Raw genomic sequence first — 9,258 nt, forward strand, 5'->3', positions numbered from 1 at the left:
TTTTTTTTTTTTTTTTTTTCGGAACCAGGGATTGAACTCAGGCCCTTGTACTTGCCAGGCAAGCACTTATTCTGCTGAGCCATCTCTCCTGCCACTCTGTGTTTCTTTTTCAAGCAAGATTCTTTAATATCATATCACTATACAAATTTTACTGAGCAGAGTCCAGGCATTCTTGTTCCTCTTGACAGAAATCTATAGCCACATCCAAAATGCTAAGAACTTTATTTCCTGGCTTCTGGGGTGTCCTTCCTAGGGATCTCTCAGGACCTCTAGGTTACAGAGCAACAGAGATTCTAATAGAGCCACTTGGATTTCCAGAATAGAAGAGGGTATGTGGTTGTTACTGTTATTATTTTAAAAGCAAAAAGAAAAAAAGGAGTCCTGGGACCCTTATTCTGTCAATGCCAGATGTCTTTCAGGGTGGTTCTAGAAATCTAGATTGGACTTGTTCTGGGTATTTTTGTTCTACTTGATTTTCTCTTAGAGGTAGAAAAGCAGCAGCAAAAAATTGGAGGTAGGTCCAAGTCATCAATAAGCTGGGCTTTGAATTGTCTGCTTACTTTTGCTCAGCTAGTACTAATGGAGTGCCAGCCAGCCTTGATGAGAGGTTTCAGAGGAAGTGTGTCTGTAACTATTGAACACGTATGTAGTCCAGGGGTGTAGGGAGACTTGTGATTCAGGAAAGCTGGGCTCCAAGGAAGACAACCCTGTGTGAGATGAAACTCACACTGCTTTTGTTTATCCTGTCTTTTGTTTGGATTTTCTCCTAGTGATAGTTAATATTGAGTTAAAATCTTTTTGAAACTTCACTTTGTGTTAGACTCTGTGCTGTGTGCTCTGTCCGACCATTTAATCTGATAACCACACTGCTAAATAGTTACTATTAAGTCCTTTTACAGATGAAGAATTGAGATTTGGCTAGATTCAGCACCTTGCCTAAAGTCACACGGCTAGACAGGGACAATTGAACTCCAGAGCCTATGGGATGGAGTGGAGATGGAATGGAATGGAGCTCAGATAACTTTGTTTCCTATTACCAGATACAGGCTAATCACTCTCAGGACCACAGGCAGAATCAAAGAGTAGTCAGTCTCCTTGCCCATTGTCTGCTGGGAGCTTCAATTTCGGCTTTGGTAAAAATTGCTTCGACTATGCCAGGCTGTTTCTGTAATTCCTCTGGTCACTTGCAGATATGCTTAGTTAAGCCCCATTCATCTTTCTCTGCTTCATCTTCTTTTTCTGCCACGTAAAAGCAATCTCATCTTAAATGGGAGGTAGGGTGTCAGGATCATATAAATAGTTGGAAATGAGTTTATACTGTCTTGACCAGCTTTTCTGAATATAGATTCCCCTCCCCTCTGCTGAGTTTTTGCCAGACATTTGGGTATATGTGAGGGGAGTGCTTGACACTAGGCTCGGTGAGGGGGAGCAGCGATGCATTGCTGAATGTATAGCCAGCAAACTTGAATGGTGGAAGGTTAGGAGATCAAGCTACAGGGAGCCAATGACCTGGATGGCTCCTGGATGTAGTCTGAATCAAGAGCATTCTTTCTTTTGAACATTTCTGCCTCTGCTGTGGGCTGGGCTGTACAGTATCAAGTACATTCAATAGTCTAAGGGTATAGGTGTAAACTGGGACATGGTAGGAATGGGTCTCTCCACAAGAGGGCCCCAGTAGGCTCATATAAAACTTTCTGTCTTGACATAAAATGTACCTCTTTATATTGTTGCAGAGTAATTAAAATGGTGAATCCAGTTTCATTGGTTGATTCCACAAACCACTGAAAAGACAGCATAGTTTATGGGAAGAGCATAGGTTCTGTGACTAAACTAGCTTTGAGTCTTGACTCTTCTGCTCTCTGGCTGCATGAACTCTGGCAAGTTACTTAACCTCTCTGAGTTTTGGTCTCTCATGGGTAAAATGAGCAGCATACTAGAAACACCTCAGAGAGCTGTTGTGAAGGGTAAATGAGCTCAGTACTTTGCTTGGAATGTAGACAGTACTCCATAAATGTTGACTGTAGTTATTGTTTGATAGAATTTATTTTTCCCCTGGGATACCCAGTTACTGCATTGAAATACTGGAGGATGGGGTGTCAATGTGGTATTCTCTCTTTCCCCTTCACCATTCACAGCAATTATGATTATTAAAACTTTACAAAGTGTAAGAAATTAAGCTTTTTCTTTTTCTTTTCTTCTTGAGACAGAGTTTTACTATGAAGTTCAGGCTTTGTAGCCTAGGCTGGTCTCGAACTTACAGTCGTCCTTCTGCCTCAGCCTCCTGAGTGCTGGGATTATAGGCATGTATTACCACACTTAAGTCTCCTCTCTATTATTAAGACACTAGTGGAATGTTTAAAAAAAAAATCACATTTCGACAAATGATCGTAAATTTCCAAACTTCAAACTATTCAACTTTTTAAAAGTGTCCTATTCTTGTGCCTATGACTTGATTTTTCTCTTCTCTATTTTTTAACCCTTGTAATTCCTATTGTTGCTTCTCTGTGTTCCTTACTTACTCCTTTTCTTTTCCTAACCTGTAGCCAGAACTAAAGACTATTTTTGGCCTGCTGTCCTTTTCTGTAAAGGTTTGTCACCAAGACTGTGATTCTATTCTTGTTGCTTGGGTTGTCACCTATGTGCCAATGGTACCAAAACTATGCCCAGCTTTAACTCTCCCAGTCTCTTAGTCTTCAACAGGTATGACATTGCCAGAGCCTTTCTGGGTCCAATGACAAACTCTATGCTTGATGGCATTAGATTTTGGTTATTCTGTCTTTAGATACTTAGGGCCTTCCATGTCTCTGGATCCTTAGCAGTCCAAATGAAAATTAAATCTTATGCACCTTCTGGTGTTCAGATTGTTGGAAGGCTGTGTCTTAGCTACCTTGTAGAAGATCTGTACTTTCACTACTAGAATATACAAGTTGCGTAGGTCATATCTTCCACCTGTCAGGGTACAGAATACTGACAAAAGGTGAGGAATACCCCTTCACTGCCCTTCTTATGTTATTCTTTCTTGTGGTTCTCCTATGGCTGTGTATTCCCATCTGGGCCTGGGGAACTATCCTTGGCTTCCTGTACTTGCTTTTTGGAAGGACCAGTGACTGCCCATGTTAAGCCACTGGAACGGCTTGTCCTGGACTCTCCCTTGTTAGCTGCAAGAGTGACTTTTGGTTTTGTAACTCTCTAGTCAGGTAGAAGCCTGGTTCATTGTGAACCTACCACCCGCTAACAGCCTCCTTTACTCATTTTCCTTCTTGAGTGCCTTGGCTCTGAGAACAATCCATTGTTTGCTTGGCCCTGGGCATAATCTTCAATAATTAGGACCAATTCTGTTCCCATTGTACAAAAGGCCAGTTCTGAGTCCTTTCTAGCCAGCTGGGCTGGACTGCAGTTAATAGCCATGCTTTTTTAATTTTTCAAAGTCTCTGTTTTGCTGTTTACCTTTTGACTTTTTGTTTAGTTTGTTAACTTAGGGAAAAAAGCCTTTTTGCCTCTAAACTTGTTTCTCTTGTCCTTCAAATTATTCTTTAAAATTCCATTTATTTTCTTAAGCCTTTGCATATTGTTTTCTCTTGTCAGGGATGTCCTTTCAGTGTCCTCTTTGCATTGTTTTTTCAGCTTCATATTTGTCTGCTTAAATTAGATGGTGAGCTTCTGTTTGTGTAGAGGAGAGTGAGTGATTGTGCATGTGTATGAGATTGTGTAACCCATAAATAGTAATGAATGTGTGTCTGTGGAACAAGCTCAGCGTATAACCTTCAGTGCATAAAGCAGGGGACTGTTTTACAGCTGTTCCTGCAGCTGGCAGTTCCGCATTCCAGGGGATTGACTGTGGACACCAGACACTGGGAAAAGCTCTGAATGGGCCAAGACTGCCTTGGGATTTCAGCGGAAATGTTGGTTGAGTCTTTCCTTTTTTGTTTTGTTTTGTTTTTTGGTACCAGGAATCAAATTCATGACCCCATGTGTTGCCAGGCAGGCATCATGCTGCTGAACTATCTTTCCAGGCTGAGTCTTTCCATTTTCAAGTCTGAGAGTTCCTCTTTAACGTATATTTCCTTCACCATCTGAGGGTAGCTACCCAACAAAAGTCTGTATTTCTAATTTTTTTTAAAAAATCATTTATTTATTTATTTGTACAGGGTCTCACTAAGTAGCTCATACAGAGCATATTGTTGGATTTTGCTTCCTAATCCACTGTGTAGCTCAGACTTATAGTGATCCTCCTGTCTCAGCCTCCCCAGTGCTAGGATTACAGGTAGGTATGCACCACCAAGCCTGGTTTTGGTGGCTAGCATAGCATGGCACACCTGGGTGACACCATGTTTGATACTAGGGATCGAACCTGGTCCTTGTGCTTGCCAGGTAGGTACTTAGACTACCGAGCTATCTTCCCAGCCCCAAAGTCTCTAGTTCTAGTTTGGGGGATAGGTCAGCTAGAGAGTGTATGAATTTTGGAAAGGTGGGAGCTCTGGAGGGTGATTCCTGTGTGCCTCCTCTGCCCTGGCTGTGGCTCCAGGAACAGTAGTTGCCATCCCAATTCCAGTGAGGGGAGAGATACCCACATGTGAGGGTTTTGTTTAATTGTCCCTACCACCTTTTGAAGTAGGAACTCTTATTCTGTTCATTTTATGGGTAAATGAACTGAGGTTAGTGAATGTAAATCCTAAATCAGATAGTTATGAATTGACAGAACCAAGAACTGTTTTAGGTTTGTCTGACTTTAAATCCATGTGCTGTGTTTTCTGTCCAATGTTTTTTATTTCTTTGCTTCAGTTTCCTTCTTATAGAATAAAAACAGGAATTCATGTCTTTTTATTTTTCCCAGAAGACTGGAGAAAACAAATACATGGATATAAAGTATAGATAAAGTGGAGCCTCAAGGCAGGGTACTGAAGTGACTGAGTATGCAGGTCACTTACAGGCTTTTCCTGGTCTCCCTCTGCTATTTCCTGAGACTCAAAGCAGCCGTATGTCCGTGTGGCCTGCCAGACTTGTCAGACGCTGCCAGAGACCAGTCAGTTCCCTTCCTCCTATCTCTTCCCTCTCTTTTGGCCACTTGCCATTCTCATTCCATTCTTTTGTTTTCTTTTCTCAGAGAATACAAAACTTACTGGAGGATGTCTTGTTTGTATGTGTCCCAGTTCCCTCCCCCAGTCTTGTCTGAATGAGTGGAGGGCGTGAGGCACTGAGGGAGGCTGGGGTTAGGTGACCTCTTCCCACCAGCCCCAGGAACAGCTGCTCTTGGGCTGCAGCGAGCTGGCAATCTATATTGCTGAGAGCACCCCATATCTGTTTAAGTAAAGGTACAGCCTACAGATAGCCAGTTTTGATAGAAAAATGGACATTTCAAGTACCTTATTATCTATTTTGTCCCAAAGCCCAAGGATACTTAAGGGAAGAATTCCTGGTCAAACATTGAAATAGGTTCCCCTTTCCTGGACTGAGTGATGGTGTTGTAAATTAGGTAAAGGTCATAAATGTAAATATATGGATCTGTCCTCTAAGAGAGCCAAGGCTGATGGGAGGGTTTATTTTGTATTCTGTATAATGGCTAGTGATCATGAGAACCCAGGATTTGTGGGTGGCAAGTAGATTGGAGTGGAGACTCTCCTCAGAGCATTTGTGCCAAACTATGCCTCAGTGGGACACCATGACTTCGGCTTTATGTCAAAGGATTGCTTTCGTGGCTGTTCTCATATTGTGGTGGTAGGCTGTCCTGAAAGAATGTAGCTGTATCTTGCTTTTTCTTGCGCTCTTTCCCTTTCTCCCCCAGCATCCAAATGAAGCCCAGAGTAAACAGCCTGTATTCTCTCCATCTGCCGCTTCCTGAATAAAGACCAAAACTGTGTGACATGGCTACAGACAAGGCCTTAAAAGGACACAGGACGTTGTTACACATACGTGATGCTGCAGTTTGTACTTGCTCTTTGCATGTCCTTGCAAAACCTAAGAAACTGTCTCATGCCTTTCTCTTGATCTCACTTCACCTCTGTCTCTCCTAAGTCCTCCAACACCCTGTTCTCTATCTGTGTCTCCTGCCCTTTTTTACAGAAAAACATATGGAGGCAATAAATAGGTCAGGTGTGTAGTGCTTGTGGAATTATTGAGGGGACAGGAAGGATCCATTTACCAATTGATCTCTCATCCTTAGTATTGGCAGAAAATGCTCCTGATGGGTGTGTGTGTGTGTATGTGTACGTGTACATGTGTGTGTACATGTGTACACATGGGGGAAATGGAGGCAACTGGGAGCCCGGTGGGAGCTGCTGTTTCTCTCACCCTGTCCTCTGTTTTCCACTCCAGGAGGTGGAGAAATTGCAGTTTGTGTATCAGCTGCTCCGTCCTCCTTCCTGTTGAGTCCCTTCTGAGTCTTCTCTTCCTGATCATTTGTTGTTTTGCCCTTGACTTCTTTTTTCTTATTTATCTTTTCCCCAAGACTAGTCTTTGTGCTTATCCTTAGCTGTAAGAAGGGCGCATCTAAGTGTTGTGCATGGCATATACAGGAATACTTATGTCAGGAAAAGAAATCTGTGGCTTTTAAGTTATTTTTTTTTCTTTTATTGTATGTTGTCCTGATAATGCTATGAGCCCCTCACTTTGATTCTTTGTTCTCTCCCCCTTGAAGGCTGCAGGCATAAGAAAGGTATAGGACATTAGAAAAGGTCAAGGGCCATTCCATCTTTAGACTCAGCTCCCTGGACCTCCTTAGCCTTGTTCTTTTTTTTTTTTTTTTTTTTTTTTGTCTTTTTGAGACAGGGTCTCACTTTGTAGTCCAAGATGGTCTTGAACTCACAATGATCCTCCTGCCTCAGCCTTCCAGAGTTCTGGGATTACAGGCATGTACCACCATGCCTGACTTACTAGCTTTTTCTTGATGTGGCAACCTTTGCCTCTTGATTGGTCTCTCTTAGTCTAGCTCCCCTCTGTCCCCTCCGAACCACTAGGTTCGGAGGATGCCTAGGACCCAGCATAGCCAGCAACTGGTCCAAAGCCTCATGTTGTGCTGTGAACTTCCTGTCTTTCAGTGTGATTGGTGTCCCTAGGGAGCCAAGCTGCTGGGGGAAGCTTGTGTGGCATTCAACAGTTCCATTTTGTTGATGAGAAAAGGGAGGGTGGAAGGAACTGGCAGAAAGCAAGGCTTTAGCTACTGGGTGAGTATAGCTGCTATTTTTAGCATCCAAACCTTAGCTTTCCCATTTGGCTGTGCTTTTTTAGCACAGTGCAGGTCCAGCAGGGCTATTTTCTTTCAAGGCTGCAGATGTCCTTAGAGAATGTTTCTGTCTGCCCTGTGAGAAGGTGTGGATGAGGCAAAGGGGAGATAAACTTCTGGCATTGGGTCCCACTACAATAATGTCATAGCGCCAGTATGTGGTGGTGGAGCAGGAAAGAGTGTACAGAGTAAGAGGGTTAAGAGCTAAACATCACACTGTTCAGAGATGTCCTCTCCCCCCAGTTATTTAGTCACTTAAGCAACTAATGAGTAAACTGCTGAATGAGATGCACTGAGGTTGAAGTTTACAGAGAAACCTGTTATGAAGGTCTGAGCTAATACTGGACACATTCTGAATTTTTCTGAGGTTTTTGTTTTGATTATTTTGTTTTTCCTTTCTGCCTTTTTTTCTACATTATTTGCTAATTTGGATTAAGTTTTCTTCCACTGTACTGACATTTTTTTTTTTTTTTTTCTGTATTCCAAACAGAAACTCTGTTCCTGTTTTACAGTTTAACTCTGGGGCCGGGGAGATGGCTCAGTGGGATAAGCACTTCCCTGGAAAGCACAAGGGCCTGAGTTCAATCCCTGGTTCTGCAAAAAAATAAATAAATAAATAAAAATAAATAAATAAACAAATAGTTAACTCTGCATTCCTGTCTTCCTCCAGCTCCTTCAACTCTACTCTGTATCTGTGAATTTAACCATTCTGACATAGATGAGACACTCCTTCCTGCCTTTCCTTTTTTCCCTCTGATGGCCACAAGAAGGCCTGGTTTGGCCAGTACTTGTCATACCCCTTCCCTTCACTCCCACTAGGTTCGGAGGATGCCCTAGGACAACTCGCCCCAGTGTCTTTCCATTCCCCTTAGGTTACTTTGTGAACATACTCCATACCACTGTGACAGGAAGTTCAGCTGTGCTGTCCACTGTCTTCCCTTTCCCTGCTACTGCTGCCCTGTCTGAGCAATAGGGAAACCACTCCTAAAGTAGGAGATATCATAGAGGCATCCCAACCTTTATTAACATCTTCAACATCCAAACCCAAATAAGATATGATTAACAGTTTGCCTTTCTGAAGATTCCCCAGTTTTGACCCCACCATTTTTCACTGAGCTTTGATACATGTCAGCCAAACAGCTCACATCCACTGATATTCCTCCAAACTGCCACCATGACAAGTGTGGCTGTCCACACCCACTCTGAGAGATATCTGCCCTGACTATAAGAGATGGGAATCTGAACCAATCAGTAGAATTGAATTTGGGCCAATCACTAGGCTCAGATTAGAAAGCTTGAGTGTAGGCCAACTTGGACCAGTCATCAGGCTTGAATGTGGGCCAGTCACAGGCCTGCAGCTGCTAGATGAGCAGCACTCTTTTCACATTTCTTGGGTTGGTCTAAGAAGGGGATATGTGTGGTGTACTCTCCCCCCCCCCCGTCTCCCCCCATGCTGTAGCATAGGCTTTGTTCAAGTAAAGCCTCACTCTAGTGGTCCTCTACTTCTACTCATAATTTATTTTTCAGAGCCTATGGGCTCAGAAAGTCTTACAAATCTATAGGAGATTCTTATCCCAAGTAGAATAGACAAAGTGGTCGCTTTAAGAAAGAGCTAGTGGCTCTTATCCCTGAAGAGCTCAAAAGACCAGCAGCCAATGAAGATCAGTGACAGAGACAACCAGCAAGCAGACATGACTGAAAGTAACTGGTAGTAGCCAATGTCAGCTGATGGTGGCAGAGACCTGAAATTGGCAGTGTTACCCAACAATATCTAGCTTTAACTGATGTTGACTGGCAGCATCAGAACCCATAGCCATAACATTCAGGGATGAAGGCATTGATCCTTAGAGCCCAGAACCTCTAACAGAGCTGTTCTTTGCTCATTCATAATTTCCATCTGAATAGAGCAGAAGAACCCTCAACTGATTGGCAACAATTTTTGATATGTCATATAAGTGGCATCTTACAATATCTGTCCTTTTGTTGTATGTCTTGTTTCACTCGACATGAGGTCTTCTCTTCTCCTCCTCCTCCTCCTC

General features: G+C 42.8%; 1 protein-coding gene across 6 annotated transcripts in view; it reads left to right on the plus strand.

Moving 5' to 3' along the window:
- The window catches only part of Sil1 (SIL1 nucleotide exchange factor), a 269,715-nt gene that overhangs the window by 54,866 nt on the left and 205,591 nt on the right, over positions 1-9,258 (plus strand). Inside the window, exon 2 of one of the 6 annotated variants that reach the window (XM_023703385.1) lies at positions 1,734-1,877. The exons of the other annotated variants lie outside the window; for them this stretch is intronic. The gene's annotated coding sequence lies outside the window, so the exon portion shown is untranslated. The remainder of the gene's footprint in view (positions 1-1,733; positions 1,878-9,258) is intronic. 6 annotated transcript variants of the gene reach the window in all.

The sequence above is a fragment of the Octodon degus genome, unplaced genomic scaffold (assembly GCF_000260255.1).
Source record: "Octodon degus isolate 3935 unplaced genomic scaffold, OctDeg1.0 scaffold00169, whole genome shotgun sequence".
NCBI classification, from domain to species: domain Eukaryota; kingdom Metazoa; phylum Chordata; class Mammalia; order Rodentia; family Octodontidae; genus Octodon; species Octodon degus.